Source organism: Odontesthes bonariensis, chromosome 14 (genome assembly GCF_027942865.1).
Source record: "Odontesthes bonariensis isolate fOdoBon6 chromosome 14, fOdoBon6.hap1, whole genome shotgun sequence".
Taxonomy (NCBI): Eukaryota; Metazoa; Chordata; class Actinopteri; order Atheriniformes; family Atherinopsidae; genus Odontesthes; species Odontesthes bonariensis.
The window spans coordinates 1,063,020-1,075,381 of record NC_134519.1 but is presented as its reverse complement, the minus strand read 5'-3'; the positions used below and the strand labels follow the sequence as shown (position 1 = coordinate 1,075,381).

Sequence of the window (12,362 nt, the reverse complement as noted above, 5' to 3'; positions counted from 1 at the left end):
GGGATCAGGTGTAACAGGTGGGATCAGGTGTAACAGGTGGGATCAGGTGTAACAGGTGAGATCAGGTGTAACAGGTGGGATCAGGTGTATCAGGTGTAACAGGTGGGATCAGGTGTAACAGGTGGGATCAGGTGTATCAGGTGTAACAGGTGGGATCAGGTGTAACAGGTGGGATCAGGTGTAACAGGTTTGACCAGGTGTAACAGGTGTAACAGGTGGGATCAGGTGTAACAGGTGGGATCAGGTGTAACAGGTGGGATCAGGTGTATCAGGTGTAACAGGTGGGATCAGGTGTAACAGGTGTAACAGGTGTGATCAGGTGTAACAGGTGGGATCAGGTGTAACAGGTGGGATCAGGTGTAACAGGTGGGTTCAGGTGTAACAGGTGGGATCAGGTGTAACAGGTGAGATCAGGTGTAACAGGTGGGATCAGGTGTAACAGGTGTAACAGGTGAGATCAGGTGTAACAGGTGTAACAGGTGAGATCAGGTGTAACAGGTGGGATCAGGTGGGATCAGGTGTAACAGGTGGGATCAGGTGGGATCAGGTGTAACAGGTGTAACAGGTGTAACAGGTGAGATCAGGTGGGATCAGGTGTAACAGGTGGGATCAGGTGGGATCAGGTGTAACAGGTGGGATCAGGTGTAACGGGTGTAACAGGTGTAACAGGTGGGATCAGGTGGGATCAGGTGTAACAGGTGGGATCAGGTGTAACAGGTGAGATCAGGTGTAACAGGTGGGATCAGGTGTAACAGGTGGGATCAGGTGTAACAGGTGAGATCAGGTGTAACAGGTGAGATCAGGTGTAACAGGTGGGATCAGGTGTAACAGGTGGGATCAGGTGTAACAGGTGTAACAGGTGTGATCAGGTGTAACAGGTGGGATCAGGTGTAACAGGTGAGATCAGGTGTAACAGGTGGGATCAGGTGGGATCAGGTGTAACAGGTGGGATCAGGTGTAACAGGTGAGATCAGGTGTAACAGGTGGGATCAGGTGTAACAGGTGGGATCAGGTGTAACAGGTGTAACAGGTGTGATCAGGTGTAACAGGTGGGATCAGGTGTAACAGGTGGGATCAGGTGTAACAGGTGGGATCAGGTGTACCAGGTGTAACAGGTGTAACAGGTCGGATCAGGTGTAACAGGTGGGATCAGGTGTAACAGGTGTGACCAGGTGTAACAGGTGTAACAGGTGGGATCAGGTGTAACAGGTGGGATCAGGTGTAACAGGTGTAACAGGTGTGATCAGGTGTAACAGGTGTAACAGTTGTAACAGGTGAGATCAGGTGTAACAGGTGGGATCAGGTGTAACAGGTGGGATCAGGTGTAACAGGTGGGATCAGGTGTAACAGGTGGGATCAGGTGTAACAGGTGAGATCAGGTGTAACAGGTGGGATCAGGTGGGATCAGGTGTAACAGTTGGGATCAGGTGTAACGGGTGTAACAGGTGGGATCAGGTGTAACGGGTGTAACGGGTGTAACAGGTGTAACAGGTGGGATCAGGTGTAACAGGTGAGATCAGGTGTAACAGGTGGGATCAGGTGTAACAGGTGGGATCAGGTGTAACAGGTGAGATCAGGTGTAACAGGTGTAACAGGTGGGATCAGGTGTAACAGGTGGGATCAGGTTTAACAGGTGTAACAGGTGGGATCAGGTGTAACAGGTGGGATCAGGTGTAACAGGTGAGATCAGGTGTAACAGGTGAGATCAGGTGTAACAGGTGAGATCAGGTGTAACACGTGAGATCAGGTGTAACAGGTGAGATCAGGTGTAACAGGTGGGATCAGGTGTAACAGGTGGGATCAGGTGTAACAGGTGAGATCAGGTGTAACAGGTGGGATCAGGTGTATCAGGTGTAACAGGTGGGATCAGGTGTAACAGGTGGGATCAGGTGTAACAGGTGTAACAGGTGGGATCAGGTGTAACAGGTGTGACCAGGTGTAACAGGTGGGATCAGGTGTAACAGGTGGGATCAGGTGTAACAGGTGGGATCAGGTGTAACAGGTGAGATCAGGTGTAACAGGTGGGATCAGGTGTATCAGGTGTAACAGGTGGGATCAGGTGTAACAGGTGGGATCAGGTGTAACAGGTGGGATCAGGTGTATCAGGTGTAACAGGTGGGATCAGGTGTAACAGGTGGGATCAGGTGTAACAGGTTTGACCAGGTGTAACAGGTGTAACAGGTGGGATCAGGTGTAACAGGTGGGATCAGGTGTATCAGGTGTAACAGGTGGGATCAGGTGTAACAGGTGTAACAGGTGGGATCAGGTGTAACAGGTGGGATCAGGTGTAACAGGTGGGATCAGGTGTAACAGGTGTGACCAGGTGTAACAGGTGTAACAGGTGGGATCAGGTGTAACAGGTGGGATCAGGTGTAACTGGTGGGATCAGGTGTAACAGGTGTGATCAGGTGTAACAGGTGGGATCAGGTGTAACAGGTGGGATCAGGTGTAACAGGTGGGTTCAGGTGTAATAGGTGGGATCAGGTGTAACAGGTGAGATCAGGTGTAACAGGTGGGATCAGGTGTAACAGGTGTAACAGGTGAGATCAGGTGTAACAGGTGGGATCAGGTGGGATCAGGTGTAACAGGTGGGATCAGGTGTAACAGGTGTAACAGGTGTAACAGGTGTAACAGGTGAGATCAGGTGGGATCAGGTGTAACAGGTGGGATCAGGTGTAACAGGTGGGATCAGGTGTAACGGGTGTAACAGGTGTAACAGGTGGGATCAGGTGGGATCAGGTGTAACAGGTGGGATCAGGTGTAACAGGTGAGATCAGGTGTAACAGGTGGGATCAGGTGTAACAGGTGGGATCAGGTGTAACAGGTGAGATCAGGTGTAACAGGTGAGATCAGGTGTAACAGGTGGGATCAGGTGTAACAGGTGGGATCAGGTGTAACAGGTGGGATCAGGTGTAACAGGTGGGATCAGGTGTAACAGGTGTAACAGGTGGGATCAGGTGTAACAGGTGAGATCAGGTGTAACAGGTGAGATCAGGTGAGATCAGGTGAGATCAGGTGTAACACGTGAGATCAGGTGTAACAGGTGGGATCAGGTGTAACAGGTGTAACAGGTGAGATCAGGTGTAACAGGTGGGATCAGGTGTAACAGGTGGGATCAGGTGTAACAGGTGTAAAAGGTGTGATCAGGTGTAACAGGTGGGATCAGGTGTAACAGGTGAGATCAGGTGTAACAGGTGGGATCAGGTGGGATCAGGTGTAACAGGTGGGATCAGGTGTAACAGGTGAGATCAGGTGTAACAGGTGTAACAGGTGTGATCAGGTGTAACAGGTGAGATCAGGTGTAACAGGTGGGATCAGGTGTAACAGGTGAGATCAGGTGTACCAGGTGTAACAGGTGTAACAGGTCGGATCAGGTGTAACAGGTGGGATCAGGTGTAACAGGTGTGACCAGGTGTAACAGGTGGGATCAGGTGTAACAGGTGTAACAGGTGTAACAGTTGTAACAGGTGAGATCAGGTGTAACAGGTGGGATCAGGTGGGATCAGGTGTAACAGGTGGGATCAGGTGTAACAGGTGAGATCAGGTGTAACAGGTGGGATCAGGTGGGATCAGGTGTAACAGGTGTAACAGGTGAGATCAGGTGTAACAGGTGGGATCAGGTGGGATCAGGTGTAACAGTTGGGATCACGTGTAACGGGTGTAACAGGTGGGATCAGGTGTAACGGGTGTAACAGGTGTAACAGGTGGGATCAGGTGTAACAGGTGAGATCAGGTGTAACAGGTGGGATCAGGTGTAACAGGTGGGATCAGGTGTAACAGGTGAGATCAGGTGTAACAGGTGGGATCAGGTGTAACAGGTGGGATCAGGTGTAACAGGTGGGATCAGGTGTAACAGGTAAGATCAGGTGTAACAGGTGAGATCAGGTGTAACACGTGAGATCAGGTGTAACAGGTGGGATCAGGTGTATCATGTGTAACAGGTGGAATCAGGTGTAACAGGTGGGTTCAGGTGTAACAGGTGGGATCAGGTGTAACAGGTGTGACCAGGTGTAACAGGTGTAACAGGTGGGATCAGGTGTAACAGGTGGGATCAGGTGTAACAGGTGGGATCAGGTGTATCAGGTGTAACAGGTGGGATCAGGTGTAACAGGTGTAACAGGTGGGATCAGGTGTAACAGGTGTGACCAGGTGTAACAGGTGTAACAGGTGGGATCAGGTGTAACAGGTGTGACCAGGTGTAACAGGTGTAACAGGTGGGATCAGGTGTAACAGGTGTGATCAGGTGTAACAGGTGGGATCAGGTGTAACAGGTGGGTTCAGGTGTAACAGGTGGGATCAGGTGTAACAGGTGAGATCAGGTGGGATCAGGTGTAACAGGTGGGATCAGGTGTAACAGGTGTAACAGGTGAGATCAGGTGTAACAGGTGGGATCAGGTGGGATCAGGTGTAACAGGTGAGATCAGGTGGGATCAGGTGTAACAGGTGGGATCAGGTGGGACCAGGTGTAACAGGTGGGATCAGGTGTAACGGGTGTAACAGGTGTAACAGGTGGGATCAGGTGGGATCAGGTGTAACAGGTGGGTTCAGGTGTAATAGGTGGGATCAGGTGTAACAGGTGAGATCAGGTGTAACAGGTGGGATCAGGTGTAACAGGTGTAACAGGTGAGATCAGGTGTAACAGGTGGGATCAGGTGGGATCAGGTGTAACAGGTGGGATCAGGTGTAACAGGTGTAACAGGTGTAACAGGTGTAACAGGTGAGATCAGGTGGGATCAGGTGTAACAGGTGGGATCAGGTGTAACAGGTGGGATCAGGTGTAACGGGTGTAACAGGTGTAACAGGTGGGATCAGGTGGGATCAGGTGTAACAGGTGGGATCAGGTGTAACAGGTGAGATCAGGTGTAACAGGTGGGATCAGGTGTAACAGGTGGGATCAGGTGTAACAGGTGAGATCAGGTGTAACAGGTGAGATCAGGTGTAACAGGTGGGATCAGGTGTAACAGGTGGGATCAGGTGTAACAGGTGGGATCAGGTGTAACAGGTGGGATCAGGTGTAACAGGTGTAACAGGTGGGATCAGGTGTAACAGGTGAGATCAGGTGTAACAGGTGAGATCAGGTGAGATCAGGTGAGATCAGGTGTAACACGTGAGATCAGGTGTAACAGGTGGGATCAGGTGTAACAGGTGTAACAGGTGAGATCAGGTGTAACAGGTGGGATCAGGTGTAACAGGTGGGATCAGGTGTAACAGGTGTAAAAGGTGTGATCAGGTGTAACAGGTGGGATCAGGTGTAACAGGTGAGATCAGGTGTAACAGGTGGGATCAGGTGGGATCAGGTGTAACAGGTGGGATCAGGTGTAACAGGTGAGATCAGGTGTAACAGGTGTAACAGGTGTGATCAGGTGTAACAGGTGAGATCAGGTGTAACAGGTGGGATCAGGTGTAACAGGTGAGATCAGGTGTACCAGGTGTAACAGGTGTAACAGGTCGGATCAGGTGTAACAGGTGGGATCAGGTGTAACAGGTGTGACCAGGTGTAACAGGTGGGATCAGGTGTAACAGGTGTAACAGGTGTAACAGTTGTAACAGGTGAGATCAGGTGTAACAGGTGGGATCAGGTGGGATCAGGTGTAACAGGTGGGATCAGGTGTAACAGGTGAGATCAGGTGTAACAGGTGGGATCAGGTGGGATCAGGTGTAACAGGTGTAACAGGTGAGATCAGGTGTAACAGGTGGGATCAGGTGGGATCAGGTGTAACAGTTGGGATCACGTGTAACGGGTGTAACAGGTGGGATCAGGTGTAACGGGTGTAACAGGTGTAACAGGTGGGATCAGGTGTAACAGGTGAGATCAGGTGTAACAGGTGGGATCAGGTGTAACAGGTGGGATCAGGTGTAACAGGTGAGATCAGGTGTAACAGGTGGGATCAGGTGTAACAGGTGGGATCAGGTGTAACAGGTGGGATCAGGTGTAACAGGTAAGATCAGGTGTAACAGGTGAGATCAGGTGTAACACGTGAGATCAGGTGTAACAGGTGGGATCAGGTGTATCATGTGTAACAGGTGGAATCAGGTGTAACAGGTGGGTTCAGGTGTAACAGGTGGGATCAGGTGTAACAGGTGTGACCAGGTGTAACAGGTGTAACAGGTGGGATCAGGTGTAACAGGTGGGATCAGGTGTAACAGGTGGGATCAGGTGTATCAGGTGTAACAGGTGGGATCAGGTGTAACAGGTGTAACAGGTGGGATCAGGTGTAACAGGTGTGACCAGGTGTAACAGGTGTAACAGGTGGGATCAGGTGTAACAGGTGTGACCAGGTGTAACAGGTGTAACAGGTGGGATCAGGTGTAACAGGTGTGATCAGGTGTAACAGGTGGGATCAGGTGTAACAGGTGGGTTCAGGTGTAACAGGTGGGATCAGGTGTAACAGGTGAGATCAGGTGGGATCAGGTGTAACAGGTGGGATCAGGTGTAACAGGTGTAACAGGTGAGATCAGGTGTAACAGGTGGGATCAGGTGGGATCAGGTGTAACAGGTGAGATCAGGTGGGATCAGGTGTAACAGGTGGGATCAGGTGGGACCAGGTGTAACAGGTGGGATCAGGTGTAACGGGTGTAACAGGTGTAACAGGTGGGATCAGGTGGGATCAGGTGTAACAGGTGGGATCAGGTGTAACAGGTGGGATCAGGTGTAACAGGTGAGATCAGGTGTAACAGGTGAGATCAGGTGTAACAGGTGTAACAGGTGGGATCAGGTGTAACACGTGAGATCAGGTGTAACAGGTGGGATCAGGTGTATCATGTGTAACAGGTGGAATCAGGTGTAACAGGTGGGTTCAGGTGTAACAGGTGGGATCAGGTGTAACAGGTGTGACCAGGTGTAACAGGTGTAACAGGTGGGATCAGGTGTAACAGGTGGGATCAGGTGTAACAGGTGGGATCAGGTGTATCAGGTGTAACAGGTGGGATCAGGTGTAACAGGTGTAACAGGTGGGATCAGGTGTAACAGGTGGGATCAGGTGTAACAGGTGTGACCAGGTGTAACAGGTGTAACAGGTGGGATCAGGTGTAACAGGTGTGACCAGGTGTAACAGGTGTAACAGGTGGGATCAGGTGTAACAGGTGGGATCAGGTGTAACAGGTGGGATCAGGTGTAACAGGTGGGTTCAGGTGTAACAGGTGGGATCAGGTGTAACAGGTGAGATCAGGTGGGATCAGGTGTAACAGGTGGGATCAGGTGTAACAGGTGTAACAGGTGAGATCAGGTGTAACAGGTGGGATCAGGTGGGATCAGGTGTAACAGGTGAGATCAGGTGGGATCAGGTGTAACAGGTGGGATCAGGTGGGACCAGGTGTAACAGGTGGGATCAGGTGTAACGGGTGTAACAGGTGTAACAGGTGGGATCAGGTGGGATCAGGTGTAACAGGTGGGATCAGGTGTAACAGGTGGGATCAGGTGTAACAGGTGAGATCAGGTGTAACAGGTGAGATCAGGTGTAACAGGTGTAACAGGTGGGATCAGGTGTAACAGGTGGGATCAGGTGTAACAGGTGTAACTGGTGGGATCAGGTGTAACAGGTGAGATCAGGTGTAACAGGTGAGATCAGGTGAGATCAGGTGAGATCAGGTGTAACACGTGAGATCAGGTGTAACAGGTGGGATCAGGTGTAACAGGTGAGATCAGGTGTAACAGGTGGGATCAGGTGTAACAGGTGGGATCAGGTGTAACAGGTGTAACAGGTGTGATCAGGTGTAACAGGTGGGATCAGGTGTAACAGGTGAGATCAGGTGTAACAGGTGGGATCAGGTGGGATCAGGTGTAACAGCTGGGATCAGGTGTAACAGGTGGGATCAGGTGTAACAGGTGAGATCAGGTGTAACAGGTGGGATCAGGTGTAACAGGTGGGATCAGGTGTAACAGGTGTAACAGGTGTAACAGGTGTGATCAGGTGGGATCAGGTGTAACAGGTGAGATCAGGTGTAACAAGTGGGATCAGGTGTAACAGGTGTACCAGGTGTAACAGGTGTAACAGGTGGGATCAGGTGTAACAGGTGTAACAGGTGAGATCAGGTGTAACAGGTGGGATCAGGTGTAACAGGTGGGATCAGGTGTAACAGGTGTAACAGGTGGGATCAGGTGTAACAGGTGTGACCAGGTGTAACAGGTGTAACAGGTGGGATCAGGTGTAACAGGTGGGATCAGGTGTAACAGGTGTGATCAGGTGTAACAGGTGGGATCAGGTGTAACAGGTGGGTTCAGGTGTAACAGGTGGGATCAGGTGTAACAGGTGAGATCAGGTGGGATCAGGTGTAACAGGTGGGATCAGGTGTAACAGGTGTAACAGGTGAGATCAGGTGTAACAGGTGGGATCAGGTGGGATCAGGTGTAACAGGTGAGATCAGGTGGGATCAGGTGTAACAGGTGGGATCAGGTGGGACCAGGTGTAACAGGTGGGATCAGGTGTAACGGGTGTAACAGGTGTAACAGGTGGGATCAGGTGGGATCAGGTGTAACAGGTGGGATCAGGTGTAACAGGTGGGATCAGGTGTAACAGGTGAGATCAGGTGTAACAGGTGAGATCAGGTGTAACAGGTGGGATCAGGTGTAACAGGTGGGATCAGGTGTAACAGGTGTAACAGGTGGGATCAGGTGTAACAGGTGAGATCAGGTGTAACAGGTGAGATCAGGTGAGATCAGGTGAGATCAGGTGTAACACGTGAGATCAGGTGTAACAGGTGGGATCAGGTGTAACAGGTGAGATCAGGTGTAACAGGTGGGATCAGGTGTAACAGGTGGGATCAGGTGTAACAGGTGTAACAGGTGGGATCAGGTGTAACAGGTGGGATCAGGTGTAACAGGTGAGATCAGGTGTAACAGGTGGGATCAGGTGGGATCAGGTGGGATCAGGTGTAACAGGTGGGATCAGGTGTAACAGGTGTAACAGGTGTAACAGGTGTGATCAGGTGGGATCAGGTGTAACAGGTGAGATCAGGTGTAACAGGTGGGATCAGGTGTAACAGGTGTAACAGGTGTACCAGGTGTAACAGGTGTAACAGGTGGGATCAGGTGTAACAGGTGTAACAGGTGAGATCAGGTGTAACAGGTGGGATCAGGTGTAACAGGTGGGATCAGGTGGGATCAGGTGTAACAGGTGGGATCAGGTGTAACAGGTGAGATCAGGTGTAACAGGTGGGATCAGGTGTAACAGGTGGGATCAGGTGTAACAGGTGAGATCAGGTGTAACAGGTGTAACATGTGTAACAGGTGAGATCAGGTGAGATCAGGTGTAACAGGTGTAACAGGTGGGATCAGGTGTAACAGGTGTAACAGGTGAGATCAGGTGTAACAGGTGGGATCAGGTGTAACAGGTGAGATCAGGTGTAACAGGTGGGATCAGGTGTAACAGGTGTGATCAGGTGTAACAGGTGGGATCAGGTGTAACAGGTGTAACAGGTGGGATCAGGTGTAACAGGTGAGATCAGGTGTAACAGGTGTAACAGGTGGGATCAGGTGTAACAGGTGTAACAGGTGGGATCAGGTGTAACAGGTGGGATCAGGTGTAACAGGTGTAACAGGTGGGATCAGGTGTAACAGGTGTAACAGGTGGGATCAGGTGTAACAGGTGGGATCAGGTGTAACAGGTGGGATCAGGTGTAACAGGTGTAACAGGTGTAACAGGTGAGATCAGGTTTACCAAGTGTAACAGGTGTAACAGGTGGGATCAGGTGTAACAGGTGTAACAGGTGGGATCAGGTGTAACAGGTGTAACGAGCTGACTGGTTTTCATGTGTTCCAGATGAACCTGCCTGTGATTGGACGCCCCTCCTCCTCCATCTTCAGTCTGCTGAGTCGGCCATCATGACTCAGCACTTCCTGGCCTGACAGACGACTCGGGCCTGCTGCAACTCATCAGTTCACTCTGATGTTTTATTGATTTCTTTAGCAGTGCTGTTTTTAAGCTTTTTAATGTTTAATGTCATATTTATCCCATTTTACTCTGTAAATCTTGCTGCTGGATGAACCAAACGCACCTCACTGTTTCCTCTGCAGCTGTTCGGGTCCTCGGGCCGGAACATGTTTTATTCTTTGGGGCAGGCACGGAAACTGAACACACAGACACTTTATATCTGTTGCACTTTGGATCCCAACTGATCCTTTGACTGTTTTTTATCAGATCTGTTTTATCAGAGCTGTTTAATCAGAGCTGTTTAATCAGAGCTGTTTAATCAGAGCTGTTTAATCAGAGCTGTTTAATCAGAGCTGTTTTATCAGAGCTGTTTTATCAGAGCTGTTTTATCAGAGCTGTTTAATCAGAGCTGTTTAATCAGAGCTGTTTTATCAGAGCTGTTTTATCAGAGCTGTTTTATCAGAGCTGTTTTATCAGAGCTGTTTTATCAGAGCTGTTTAATCAGAGCTGTTTAATCAGAGCTGTTTTATCAGAGCTGTTTTATCAGAGCTGTTTTATCAGAGCTGTTTTATCAGAGCTGTTTTATCAGAGCTGTTTAATCAGAGCTGTTTAATCAGAGCTGTTTTATCAGAGCTGTTTTATCAGAGCTGTTTAATCAGAGCTGTTTTATCAGAGCTTTTTTATCTGAGCTGTTTTATGACTGAATGCATCCCCACCTGCTCTGGATGTTATTCCTGCTGTTTTATAAACATCTGCAGGAACCTCAGGAAAGGTTCATCTGTCAGTGGAACAAGCTTTTATTGTGAGATTAAAGATTTGAATGAAAACGTGGAGCTGTGGGGATGTTTTGTGGAACTCCTTTACACAATGGTTCTGAGGTGACTGACTCAGAGTCTGGTTCTGATCCAGTTCAGTCTGACCACTAGGGATGGGAATTGATAAGATTTTTACGATTCCAATTCCATGTTCGATTCTGCTTAACGATTCGGTTCTTTGTCGGTTCCCTTATCGATTCTCATTTGGAGAAAAAGGACAACAAACCGGTCGATCAGCATCAACTTTGTTTAGTTTAGAAGTAACACGAGTCATGAGCTCACAAACCCAACAACGGTGAGGTCCACACTGGTCTATCCTGGCCTGGGTAATTTAACTCTTCCTGCTCTGGTGAAAGGAGAAGCTGGAGGTAGAGGTGAACTGGGGGTAGTACCACCAGCCTCTGGCTCTGAGCCAGTCAGGCTCTGTCTCTCATGATTTCATCTAAATGTAATGCCTGAGAAGGCATTCATTTAACCTTAACCGTTACTAACAGCAGCTTTTACAATCAGGCAAATGGTGCTAACATGATAGGCAGTGTTTGTTAGTTAGTTAGCTGCAGTGTTAGCCGAGGACATGCTAACGTTGAAAGTCTGGATTAGCAAGAAGAAAGTTCAGATTTCTAAACTACACCCGAACACCTCTGTCACATAGTGATTCTGTAACCCCGGACCTGAGCTCCCAGAACTGTTCTTTCAGGACCCGGCAGAACCTCAGGAACCGGCGGAATAAAACACACAACGTTGGTTTGGTGCTTTTTATGAGCTGCAGAGAATCAAACTACAAACTTCACAGCTGGTTTAAAACCACTTCGTCAACATTTAGATGTTTGGACTCGTTTTAAAGTCCGGATCGTCTGGAACTTTGACTGGAAACACGGAGGAACCCTGGAACCACGTGGACTCAGTTCTTCAGGGTTTCAGGACGTGACCCGGTGGACTTCAGGCAGAACTGAGCCCATCCTGGATGGGACGACTCAGACCTGGGAACGGGTCCTCCAGGACCAGGACCAGGACCAGGACTGGGACAGGACCACAGGACCAGGACAGGGACAGGACTACAGGACCAGGACTGGGACAGGACCACAGGAACTGAAGCAGGACCACAGGAACTGGGGCAGGACCACAGGAACTGGGGCAGGACCACAGGAACTGGAGCAGGACCACAGGAACTGGGGCAGGACCACAGGAACTGGAGCAGGACCACAGGAACTGGGGCAGGACCACAGGAACTGGGGCAGGACCACAGGAACTGGGACAGGACCACAGGAACTGGAGCAGGACCACAGGAACTGGGGCAGGACCACAGGAACTGGGGCAGGACCAAAGGAACTGGAGCAGGACCACAGGAACTGGGGCAGGACCACAGGAACTGGAGCAGGACCACAGGAACTGGGGCAGGACCACAGGAACTGGAGCAGGACCACAGGAACTGGGACAGGACCACAGGAACTGGAGCAGGACCACAGGAACTGGGACAGGACCACAGGAACTGGGGCAGGACCACAGAAACTGGGACAGGACCACAGGAACTGGGGCAGGACCACAGGAACTGGGGCAGGACCACAGAAACTGGGACAGGACCACAGAAACTGGAGCAGGACTTTCCCGGTCTGGCTTTGCTGCGCTGTCCCAGCCTCGGACAGAACCTCCGTGGGTCAGACTTTGACCTGCTGGGGTC

General features: G+C 50.1%; 1 long non-coding RNA gene across 2 annotated transcripts in view; it reads left to right on the top strand.

Moving 5' to 3' along the window:
- The window catches only part of LOC142398484 (uncharacterized), a 74,785-nt gene extending 64,696 nt beyond the window's left edge, over positions 1 to 10,089 (top strand). For both annotated transcript variants that reach the window (XR_012772805.1, XR_012772804.1), the window contains one exon: positions 9,759 to 10,089. This is a non-coding gene — a long non-coding RNA (uncharacterized LOC142398484). The remainder of the gene's footprint in view (positions 1 to 9,758) is intronic.
- The last annotated feature ends 2,273 nt before the right edge of the window (positions 10,090 to 12,362 follow it).